The sequence below is a fragment of the Seriola aureovittata genome, chromosome 21 (assembly GCF_021018895.1).
Source record: "Seriola aureovittata isolate HTS-2021-v1 ecotype China chromosome 21, ASM2101889v1, whole genome shotgun sequence".
In the NCBI taxonomy this organism is placed as follows: Eukaryota; Metazoa; Chordata; class Actinopteri; order Carangiformes; family Carangidae; genus Seriola; species Seriola aureovittata.
Window position 1 is genome coordinate 4,216,837 of NC_079384.1, and position 10,786 is coordinate 4,227,622.

The following is a 10,786-nucleotide window of genomic DNA, read 5'->3' on the forward strand; positions in this document are numbered from 1 at the left end:
ACACACACATACACACACGCCACCCTCATCCATAGTGAGTGCTCACATTCCTCTACAAATTGGTCCAGCTGTCGAATACCAACACTTTGGTGCAGCTGTTGACCCCCGGGAGAACAGCAATTGATTGTCACACCTACTCTAACACCCCATGGTGCACATAAACATGCATGTACACAAACACACACACACACACACACACACAGGCACACAGAGGAAAACAAATCCCTGACATTAAGACCTGAAAACCTACAGCTTTTTTTTTTTTTTACTTGAGGCTTGAGGATGTCAAAGACGGCAGAGACAAAGAGAAAAAGGGGGGTTAGGAGTTATGAGCTGTTTATGTGTTGACTCCATGGCAGCACTGTGACTCATTATACTCATTATACACATCCACACACAAGTTTGATCGTGTTTCCTTGAGTTCAATGCTCTAATGTTCTTAAACCTTTGCCACAATTAAATGTGTTTATCTCACATAGAAGACTGAACTGACAGTAGTAACAGTAAGGGTGGTGGGTGGGTGGGGGGGATCAGGTTAACAGTAACGTTTTGTTCCTTACATTATCTGAGTACTAAGACTTTAACCTTGCCCTTCTTACTCTTTTGTTTACACACAACATTAGTCATCTTTGAATTTGAACTTTAATCTGCGGTGGAACCAGCGTGGTGGATAAGAGTGTAGAGTGAAGTGTAAAGTGAGAGCGGGTCCAGACACTGTGTCTTTCAGTACGCTAACAGAGACAGGAAGTGGAGGTGCCTGGCCCAAGAATGTCTCTGCTCTCAGGTCCCACCCACAGGAAATGCCTGTCCAGCCTGTTTGAGTCTGCACTGACGGAAAAGAAGTCTCCTTTTCGGCGTAGTCTGATTTTGTGACGGGGTGAGAGGATGGAGGGAGTTTGAATAATGAGGAGGCGGGTCCCGGTGCTTGTATCCTCTGTAGTTTAGATAAGCCGATGTCTGATGGTTGTCAGAGGTGTCCTGGTGATCTGGTTTGGGTCAGGGGTTACAACCCAGGGAAGCTGAAGACTAAACAGTGAACGCACATTCCTGGACTCTTAAATTAATCATTTGCTGAAGGAGGCATGTGGGGGGAAAACACCGATGGGAATATAAAACGCCCCTCCGTTCTCTTAATTGTTTTAAAATGTGTGGTATTAGCTGGTTGTGGTGTAATATGTGCCCATGTTTTGTGAGCGCTCGTCCAGACGTTTCTTCTCCTCTTTCTCTGTCATTACAATGTGCTGCGAATATTTTCCACTGCAGCCTTAAGCCACTGATCTAATTATGCAACTTTGTAAATACTTCCAGATATCTTTGGTTAGACTAGTTCAGTGTCTTTCCAAACTCATGTAAAAGGCTTGTGAATTGCTAACTGATGATCTCTCACTGGGCTCAGTTTCCATCAGACTCTTGGCTTCTGCGGGGAAATGGACACAGGCCTTTAATGAGCTGCCAAAGTGAAGATGGAAACGAGTCTCGAACTGTTCAAATGAAGACATTGTGTGTTTGTCCTCAGTAGCTCAAAGAGGGGAAAGAATTAGACCTGCGCTTGCGTGCATTCACCACAGTTTGCATTATTTAATTGTACGAAAAAGCTTCTGTGGATAAAAACCTCCCGACGTCTCCATTCTCCCTGAGAAAGAAAATGATTAACTTTTTAGCGCGCTTGCACAAACTAAACCTTCGCTCTTGGTTTTTCAGTCCCTCAATCCCTTATTTTCTCCTCATTTACTTTAGCTGAGGGACACGCAGCTGCTCAGTGAAACCACACTCTTCGACTCAACAGCTCCACTGTGACAATTGCAGGGTTTTGGTCACAAGCACTTGAGACCGAGCCATGGGAGGGTGATGTGTTCACTCCCAGACTCCCCTGCAGTCCGTCGAGGGATTTTAACTGGCAACTCTCGGGTCATAAACCCACCTCACTTGACCTTTAGGCTGCTGCTAATGAATGTATAACTGCTGTTTTTAAGAGGGATATAAGAAACGTTACAGCCATGCTTTCATAACCCACCAAATTACTCACAGTCCTTTTATTCGTTTCAGACACACGCTGCAGCAAAACAGCTTGCGTCACTTAGGCCGTGTTAGAGTGGAGCATTGTCTACAGGAGATGCTTTTGATTAAAAAATCAAATATGAACATGACCCAAATATAAAAGTGTATGAACGAAGAACCAATGATAGATCGTGATGTTCGAAAAAACACATCACGTGTTTTCAATCCCTCAGCATCTCACCAATTTGAAAACCTGCTTGTGTTTATATTGTTATATTGTTTATACGATTGCGGTGCAAGCATAATCTTTTATTTTATTGACTTACTCTTTTGATTAGAATCTATTATGGTTAGTATGTGCACAAATGCAGGCACTTAATGGCGGGGAGAGGCCAGTGCTTTGAATTGCAATGCATTTCAAGCTTGATGCTCCTTTTTCATGCAGCATCCCCGACAAACACATTAGTGTGTTGACACAAGAATATTTGGTACCACTTTGCAATGAGACTCCCCTTATAAAGGATTTAGAAACGGTTTATAATTAGGTTATTAATTCGGTTGTTAACACTTTATAAGTCACAAATAAACAGTTATTAATACAGTTTTCTTACATTGACGCAGGCAAGATAAAGTTAATGACAAGTTACTACCTTTTATAACTGGTATTACAGATTTATTCATTCATTAATATGCAAAAAATTTTGAAAATTAATATGTTGACGGTGGTTAATTGCTAGTAACTTAACAAATATGTGATGAAGCAGCAGGTGCAAACGCTGGATGATGGAGAAAACAAAGAGAGCTCAGTAACCAATGAGATATGAGGCTTAACAGTACAGATACATGTGGGCTCACTATTTGGCAAGCAACAGGTCACTGTTGCCCTCTTTAATCTAATGTGTTATAACAGCTTATAAATGATTCATAAAGTGTTAGGAAGATAATTAATAGTTATAAACCATTCATAAATCCTTTACAAGGGGAGACTTATTGTAAAGTGGTACAGAAAATGTATATTGAGTTAAACCAGTAAAGAAAACTGCAAAAAGAAAGAAAGAAAGACAGAGAGAGAAATGAAAGAGAAATGAAAGAGAAAGGACTGTATGCGTGGCTCTTCTGTTCCAGTGCGGCTTGAGTTGCAGGCCGAGCCAAACTTTACCCGTCTCTATACCCACAGTCTGACTGCTCCATCTGCCAGCAGTTCCTAGACGAGATGCCACACACCAACACACTCACACACACACACACACACACACACACACACACAAAATCCTCTGTATCTGTGCACTCATGCTCCTACAAGTATCACAAGTCAAATACATACACATGAACCAAAGCTCTCAGAAGAAATAGGAGCTGAAGGGCAGGGTGGGGTCCATTCTGCTTCCTCAGCAAATCCTTTATTTCTGCACCTCGGCAGCAGCGGTGCAGGCATCGTGTGTTACCTTTGAGATACGGCATTTCATCCCCCCCCCCCCCCCCCCCCCCCCCCCCCACTCCCACTGTGAAGGGAAAAGAAAGCGAGGCCGTGTGCATCTGAACGCCGTGTGTATTTTAGCAGACCCCCGCGTGGTCGGACCGTGTGGGTATCCTGCGGCCTGAGTGAGAGCGTCGTAACGAGCGAGCGGCTGAACTTAAGAGCGAGTGGATGTGGCTATAAACAGAAAGGCTGAAAAGGAAGGTTTATGACCAGTGGGCACAAACAGTTTGGAGAAGGAATCGCCTCCTCGCCTCCTCAGCGAGGTCACAGATATATAACATCACTCTCTATATAAGGAGACCTCGCTGCGGTTCCTTCTCTCATTCCTTCCATTTGTCCTTCTCCTCTTCTCTCTCTCTCTCTCTCTCTCTCTCTTCGATCCCTCTCTTCCCGCTGGCTCGGGGTGAGGAATGCTACCCAGTGGTGGCTGGGCACCGGGCCACGAGGAGACAGGCAATCACAGCAGCAGAGCAGGGAGAAGATGAGAAAAAGAGAGACGCTGGAAAAGAGGAAGAATGAAGGAGAGTTACAATAGAAGAGTGTTGAATAGAAGAATATCATAGACCAAGAGTGCTAACTAGTACAGTTTCTTTTTTTTTTTTTTTAAATATTATTGTGCTCTCCAAGAAAAAAGAAGCAAAAGAAAAACTTAGTTGTTCATGAAAAAAACCTCAGAAGAAGAAAAATCCACTTAAATACAGAAGAAAAAAGAAGCAGTTACTGGTGAAAAACAGAGACTTATTCCCAGAAGCTACAGTGGAAATGAAAATGTGCCAGCAAACTAAAAAACAGTCATTTTCAGATTCGTAGGTCCCCATGGACTTAAAGAAGGGATTGTATAAAAAAAGGAACAGAGACAGAATTTCTCCACTGGTAGTTTCCTCAACGGTTCATAATGCAGCACAACATCCAGTGCAGGAGAAACCCAGTGACCTCGTCAGTGGCCTCTTTGTAATTTGCACAAAGCAACAGCGACGACAGTGACACCACGACACTGCTCTCCATCCGTCGTCCACTCTCTCTCTCTCTCCACCTCCACCAACCAGAGTGGACATGCAAGAGTTAAATCACGATGAGACTACAGCAAAAGAAATGTTTTTACTTTTCCTCTGTCTCTACCTGTCCTATTTTAAAGCTGCATTAATGGATTTGTTTTATATTGACAGTAGATAAAATGAGTTTGTGCAATGTGTGTGCAGCCTTCAGTACTTGCAGCTTCTCCCACTTTAGCGTCACAGTAATGTGCATTAATGGAAACTATTCGTCGAAATCGAGGAACTTGAAACAGTCATTTTTGTCCAGCCACTGTTGTCTTCACAAAAATCCGCCATCTTGCCGACAACATCTTGTGTGGTTCTGTGTGATTTGGACAATTTAAAGTCACACACCCCACGTACTTAAAGTTACGACCACTTAAAGTTACACCCATCCACAATTTAATCTCCACAACTTTTACTGTTTCGGTTCAGTCGCCGCAATCCCATCAACCTTGTTTCCAGACGCAGCGCGTTAACCATCCCCCTCCTGACTTTTTTTTTTTTACCTTGTAGAGTTTGAAAACATCCGTCACCAGTTCTGATGTTTTTCCTAAAGAGCAAACACCGTCTCATTTAACGTCAAGCAATAACAATCATCCAGAATGTGACCAGTCAGCGAAAACGTCCCGCTCTCTAACCTGTTTTGTTCTCATCATACTGAAATAGAAACTTCAGCCAGCTGACTCTCCGCACACTCGGCTATTTTCACACTTACGAACCCACCGTCGAAAAACACTGTTATTTAGATTCCACTGAGCCGAACGCATTGAGAGCTAATTACAGTGAGGTGAGTGAAATCACACCGAGGCCGCCGCCAGACGCAGACTGCTTTAGATCAGCGTCCGCATCATGTGTCTCAACACTCACGGAGCATGTACCGCTTCTTTTTGGATGGCGTGATTGGGGTTTTTGTTCACGCTTCAGATAAGAGACACACGTCTGAGGTATGTGTGCGTGTGTGTGTGTGTGTGTGCGTGTGTGTGCGTGTGTGTGTGTGTATGTGTGTGTGTGTGTGTGTGTGTGTGTGTGTGTGTGTGTGTGAGTGAAGCCAGCACACACAGGGTCAGTTTTCCAGGTCAATCATTCACACACAAAGAGCACAAAGGTCAGACATTGACATTCCTCACATGACAAAAACATGCACACTGACACACACACACACACACACACACACACACACACACACACACACACACACACACACACACACGCACACACACACTTGCCCTGACCTCTCTTCTATTGGGGCCTTGGACATCACCAACCAGTGGATTAAGTAAACACACAGTCGGGTTTACATAAGCGTCTCTGTTATCGCACCTTCAGATTCACAGGCTTTAACAAGAGAAACCATACTGTTAGACACACACACACACACACACACACACACACACACACACACACACACACCCATCTCTGAAAACAGCATTGCTCTGCCACATACCTTCAGAACTGTAAATAGCCGCCCCTTCCTCTACATCTTTCCCTTCCTTCACCTCTTTTGACAGCCTGTGTGAATCCATTCATCATCCGGCCTCAAAGCCTGGCGCTCCTGGCCGACCTGAGAGGTGACACGGTCGAGGTCACAGGCGGAGACTTGGACATGGAGGTCGGGAAGCCATGCTGGAGCACTCTGGAGCATGTGTGTGCACGGTTTGAAGTGGGGTTGGACATTTAGGAGAGACAGCAGCGACGATAGCGTCTTTTATTAAAGGAAAAGTTCAACCAAAAAAACATTTTTATTTCTTTTCTTTTTTTTAAAGCTTAATTCTCTTATTTTATTATTTATCTTTCATAAAGAGAAAAATACAAATATATAAGGCTATGAGTTTAAAATTGCACAAAGTGTCAGAATTGCACAGTTTGTATAATTCAATAAGTAGAAATAAATAAAATCCCTCTCTGTGTAAGAGCAACACCGTCCATTGTTCTTACCCTCCGGTGCTTTAACTTCTCACCACACTACATTCAAGTGGAAGCGTAGTTACTCCAGGATGCCGGTGCACTTTGACGTCACTGCTGGGTGTGGTAGATATCCGCCCATCAGAGAAGCCTGCTCTTATATAACGGAGGTGCTGAAATAACTCATGTATGTTTTACCACATTCAGTCGACAGAGGAGCTGCGGTCACGTTGGCAGGAGCTGTCAACAAAACATTTTTAATGACGGCTGTTTTATCTCTTTCCATGCGTGACACCGATTTCTGGCTGTTTTTTCTGGCTCTGATCTCCCCATTCAAACCTACAAAGCTCTGATTGGTCGACCGTCCTCGCCGTAACTATCAGTGAGAACAACATCAGACATGTTTGAATTGCTGCGTGAGGATGCAGGTCAAGAGCCAGGCTGTGATGGAGAGTTTGTAATGAAAATGTACTATCTTTCCACATATTTGAACATTTTGGTCACTTCAGTTTTAGAGGCTCTTACAAGAACAAACGACTGGGGTCAAATTGAAAGTGAATAAACATCAGCTATCAGGGAGTTTAAAAAGCCTTATCAGTTACAATGTGCTGTGTGGTGTGTTTGTGAGTGTTGTACCCTTGTCCAAATGTGCGTTTCCATGCTGAGTGGAGGTGTACCTGTGTAAGTGTGTGTGTGTCTACACATAGTATGAAGAACAGATGTTTTCAGAGAGAGTGAAAATCCAACAGAGTGAGAAAATTAAGGGACGTTTAGGGCTGGAGCTCAGGGGTTTGGCGTCAGAATGAAGGTTCAAGATGATGGTTACTTAAAGGGTAAAACCAGGAGAGGCTGAAGTATGTGCAGTCAATGAAATGTCCTCATGAGTCTGTGTGCGTGATTAAGTGATAGCACAGGGAACATGACGGTCTTTGCCGGGGTCTCGGACTCTGTGTGTGTTCGTGCAAGTTTGGAGTGTGTGTATGCACGCGGCCGACTTAGTGCGTTTTCCTGTTTTAGCCTCGCATGGACATAAAGCGTGGTCTTACAATAGCCCATTGTCCCGTCTCCCCTCCACGCTTCCTGTCAGGTCAGAATTCACGGAAATAAGGACAGAGTGCAAACAAACAGCGGCGGCTACAGCTCTCCACCCACTGTCGGGCCCTTCAGGAGGAGCCCGTCTTCGACTCGGGGGGTGGGTGGTAGCGTTCCTGCCAGGAAGCTAATCAGCGTTGCATCCCAGTTTGACGAAGAAAGCTGCATCTACAGTATGCATGTGTGCATTCGGATGTGTGTGAATGTGGAGTGATGGGGAGTAGAGCAGGAGGTGGTGAGGGGTGGAGGGTGGGGTGCCGAGGGGCAAGAGTTTGAAAAAGGAAACCAGGAATGGTGGGGATTTCCAACAGAGGCCTTTATGGTTTATAGAATATCAAATAGAGTATGATTACACCTACGGTGTGTTGGTTTTCTTTGGTGGGAAAGTGGACTTTTCACATTTTTAGGTTTGGCACATATAGTTGAAACATGACCCCTCTCTCTTTTTCAGCTGCCTGGGTTTAAAAGGTAAATGTCCTTTTTTTTTCTTTTCTTCATAGATTTTTCAGAAAATCACCAGCGAAACGTTTTTAACGCCTTGAACCAAACCAACTGGCAATGACATAAATCTGACCTCACAACAGCCGACTCACACACAGTTTGCCGGGAAGATCACGTGTCTGATCATGTGATCATCCCTCTCACCTTGACGAACTACGGGAACTAGACGAAGTAACGCTCCAAACAGACGAATACAAGCCATTATCTTCCTGACTAATGCTTGTGGACTTCACACACATCAAGTTCAATGCAAACATGTACTCTGTACCTGACATCAGCTCCTGAAACGCTGTTTGAGAAACCATGGCGATCTGTAGCTGTCAAATGATCGAAGGCAGCCGTATATTTGAAGATGCTTTCACTCTTTTTAAGTCTGTATTTGTAAAGTTCTGCTCATGGATGTGCTTTAAAAAATAAGCTTATAGACTTACTTTTAAGACAAAATAATATTAAAGGAGTAGTTCACTGAGTTGGGAATTATACTAATTTGTTGTCTTTGCCTAGAGTTAGAGAAGAAGGTCAATACCACTCTTAGTACAGAAACTACCACCACAAGCCTGTTAGCTTAGCTTATCTTAGCTTAGCTTAGCTTAGACTGAAATAGAGGAAAGCAGCTAGTCTGACTCATTCTCTGGGAATGAAATCACCTCTAAAGCTCAATAATTTACTTCTTATATCTGGTGTCTTTAATATGTACAAAAACCTGAACGGTTATGGTTTCACAGAGGCAAAGGTGCCTGACTATTTCTTGGTCACGGTGCAGATACTTCCTGGAATGTTTGTGTGGATTAAACAAATGACGTATAGTGTGTTAATCAGTGACTTTTAGAGGTGTTAGTAGGTGCATTTTGATACCTTTGGATAGAGCCTGGCTAGCTGTTTCCCTCTGTTCCCAGTCTTTGTGCTAAAGCTAACTAGCCGCCGTCTGTAGCTACATATTTACCGCACAGACATTAAAGTGGATTCGATCTTCTCAATTAACTCTTAGCAAAAAGCCAAATAAACTTGGACTATTCTTTGAAGATGGACCACTGAACAGATTACAACATGATATCATCCAATAAAACCAGGCCACCGAGCGCCCCACCGCAGGCTTCACAGGGCAGGGGGTTTGGGTTTCATTAGATGGTCCGGTCTTTCTCTCCTTCACCTCTGTCTCCTGTCAAACTGATGCAACTCATAATAATGTGAATAAACTCCCAGTTATCAAGTGGGTCTGGTCATACCATAAATCTGTGTGTGTGTGTGTGTGTGTGTGTGTGTGTGTGTGTGTGTGTGCGTGTGTGCATGTGAGTCAATAATGAACGCATGGCTGGAGCTAAGCATGCTGCTTTAAGAAGAAAATTATTATCACTGGACTTTCCTTTGATCTGTTTTGTTCATCTAATATGTGTTCAGTGGACTCTACGTGCATGTGTGTGTGTGTGTGTGTGTGTGTGTGTGTGTGTGTGTGTGTGTGCATTTACAGCAGGCCACAGGTTCCTGGCTGAGTGTTTTGGCTGCTCTTACATACATACTTTCCTACAGATGAATTACAGACGACTATATGAGTATTTTGTGGTAGAGTTATATCCTGTATATAAATGTGGAGTTTTATTTACAATTAAGTTTTTAATCCTTATTTTTTTTTCTCCCCTTCAAACTCTCTGTCTGTAAATCGAAAGAGAAAATCAGTTTAAATGCAAATGTCACCGACATTTCTAATTACAGTTGGAAAATGGTGATCGATCATCTGAAGGTGATTAACTGGCAGACGTGCGCTCATGCATGCTGTACATTTACAATACATACCGCTCATGAGTGCGCACGGGCAAACACACGCACGTGCTGCCAAACCCACAGACAGACTGGAGAGTAAAGATCCAACCAGGAAACAGTCTTGATGGAAACAAGACATTTGGGATTTTCTCTTTCTAAAATAGTAAAACAGTCCCTCCTGAACTCATAATTCACCCGAAGTCCTGGAGGGAGAGAGAGAGAGAGAGAGAGAGAGAGAGAGAGAGAGAGAGAGAGAGAGCACCTGTGTCCACTGCAGACTCCCCAGACGGACGTTTGGTTCCAGACTCCTGAAAAACACAGTAGCCGCTGTTATTCTAGGAGTCAAATTAGCGGACGGGCCACTGAAGGTTGGAGAGGCCTAATTTAAACCAGTCCGGCCACTGGGGAGCAGATCAGGCCGCAGAAACAGGATTTACTAACTGGTACTCAATCCCTATTTTAATGTGCACCACTGCGATAAAAAAAGAGGATATTACTTAGACTGAGAATTTGAATTTAATTAAGTTTGGTTTTGATTGAAAGTGAGAATTTGTACTTTGTAAAACTGTCTGTTGGCAGGCAGATTGTCTGCTTTAGTGTCCAAAACTCACACAAAAGACACTGGGTGACTTAAAAGCATTGATTTTTTTTGGGGGGGTTTGACTTTTTTCCAGTGTTTTTACCAGTGAGAAGCAGTAATGGCGTCCTACTTAATGTCCCTGCACGCTGAAGGCTGAGATTAGCCTGTTTTAGCTTAAGGCGTGTGTGTTTATAGGATCAGGTAGAGGCAACATAATAAAATTCACCCAAAACACAACTATTCCTGTAAGCACATACATAATAACAGTACATAACTCTATAATGTTGCTGCACACTCTTTCCAAACCATTACTTATAATTTCGGAGGGCTGTTGTTCATTACCTGCAAACGTCTCGGCTCTCAAATGAAAATATGTTACAGTTCACGGATAGCTCACAGTGATTTCTTTGAAAATGACTTTGGTAATTGGCTGAGTTT